Source organism: Myotis brandtii, unplaced genomic scaffold (assembly GCF_000412655.1).
Source record: "Myotis brandtii unplaced genomic scaffold, ASM41265v1 scaffold100, whole genome shotgun sequence".
Classification (NCBI taxonomy): domain Eukaryota; kingdom Metazoa; phylum Chordata; class Mammalia; order Chiroptera; family Vespertilionidae; genus Myotis; species Myotis brandtii.
In genome coordinates this window covers 423,879-426,165 of record NW_005353326.1, presented here as the reverse complement: position 1 = coordinate 426,165, position 2,287 = coordinate 423,879, and positions in this window count along the sequence as shown.

Genomic DNA, 2,287 nt, shown 5'->3' with positions numbered 1-2,287 from the left:
GGGGTGGCACCGCAACCTCCCCATCGACCCTGCCTTGAGTGTGACAGGGGGCGGTGCCCCAACCCCCCAATCGGCCCTACCCTGAGCGTGACTGAGGGTGGCATTGCAACCTCTCGATCCGCCCTGCTCTGTGCATGACAGGGCGGCACCCAAACTCCTCAATCGGCCCTGCTCTGAGCCTGACCAGGGGCTGCACTTAGGGATTGGGCCTGCCCTCTTCCACACAGCAGCAGGCCTAAGCCAGCAGGTCGTTATCTCCAGAGGGGTCCTAGACTGCGAGAGGGCACAGGCCGGGCTGGGGGACCCCCCTCCCGCCCCCCCCAAGTGCACAAATTTTGGTGCACTGGGCCTCTAGTCTATATATATAAAAGGCTAAGTGATCGGCTGACCAGCCAGTAGCTATGACACACACTGACCACCAGGGCCAGATGCTCAGTGAAGGAGAGGAAACCACAGGCATGGAAACATGGAACAGATTGATGAATCTCAGAGGTAAGGGGGAAGGGGGAGGGTGGAAAGAGATTAACCAAAGATCTTATATGCATACTGGCAGGAGCCTCTCCCACCTCCGTGGCAGCACTAAGAATGTCCAACTAACGGTTTAGGCCCGATCCCTTGGGGGCCTAAGCCTTTAGTCGGACATCCCCCTAGAGCTCCCTGGCTGCCAGAAGGATGTCTGACTGCAAGGTTAGGCCTGATCCCCCAGGGAGTGAGCCTAAGTCGACAGGTGGACATCCCCCAAGGGGTCCTGGACTGCAAATGGGCGCAGGCCGGGCTGAGGGACACCCCCCCGAGTGCACAAATTTTTGTGCACCAGGCCTCTAGACTATCTATATATATTAAAGGCTAATATGATAAGTGTCCCTCCACCCATCCAACTGGTTGCTATGGCCAGCAACTGAACACCAGGGGTCAGACTCTCAATGCAGGAGCTGCCGAGCTGCAGTGGTTTGGCAGCAGCGGTTCTTGCGTGACGCACCCTGGAAACCAGAGAGGAGGGAGCCTGATTCCTTGTGGGGCTGCGCAATTGCACCTTTGGCCATGGGTTATGTTGTTGCTGGGGCACTGTCGCCCTGAATCTGGTTTACTGCACACTTGCATTTGCACTCTACACCCTGTACGACAGCAACTTTGCAGAGTGCCCTTTCCCACTCCAGGACTCCTGGGGGGATGTTGGAGAGCTGATTTCAGTCCTATCCTCGCAGGCCAGGCCGAGAGACCCCACCTGCCAGAGGGATGCAGCTCACTCCGCAGACACCCTTCGAGCCACAGCACCACCCCACGTGCAGCTGGCTGGGGAGGGACCACGGGAGGTTGGCTCCAGGGTGTGTCTGGCCCATCTCACCCAGTCCTGCCCTGCTGGCCACCTTCTAATTAATTTCCTTTCAATGTGCACAAATATGTGCACTGGGTCACTAGTTAATTATAAAGAAAGGGACAGTAACTTTATAGTGGGTAAACCTGGTACCATGTTAACCAAGTAGTCAAAGTTAACATTACCAATAATAGAACAAACCATCATTGATATGATGCATTAAGAAAGGGTAAAAACCTCACTTAGTTGGTATTCCTGCTAAAAAAAAATCTATTAATGAGGAAACAGACAACCCAAACTAAGGATATTGTACAAAATAATGTTTGCTTTTTAATGACAAACTTGCTCCAATTGAGGGTTGCATCAAAAGTTGCATTATCAAAGACACCACTAGATGTCACTGTGGTTTTACCAGTTCACAAGTTTTATCTGTTTTAGTAAAGAATATCAAATTCCTTTGTGGCTTGGCTCTTAACTTGGATACCTTTGAAGACAGATACATTTAGCCAAGTCTAATATATAGCTTCTGAGAAGCCTACAAATTAAATGGTAAAAGCATTGGAAGAAGAGGCATCCAGCTTACATTAACACCTGTCTCTGGCATCACAAATTGACATTTGCTGATCATTTCTGCCCTGTCGCTGGGCCTTGTTCTCTTCATTTATAAAATGAACAGATTTGGATTGTCTGCTCCTACTCTCCATCAACTCTGACAGTCTATGATTTTTAACGTGACATTTTCTTTTCTTTTATTAAATCTTTATTGTTCAGATTATTACAGTTGTTCCTCTTTTTTCCCCCCATAGCTCCCTTTCACCGGGTTTCCACCCCACCCTCTGCCCTTACCCCAGACCCACACTGTCCTCATCCATAGGTGTACGATTTTTTGTTCAGCCTCTTCCCACACCCACCACACCCCCTTCCCCCCGAGAATTGTCAATCCACTCCCTTTCTATGCCCCTGATTCTATTA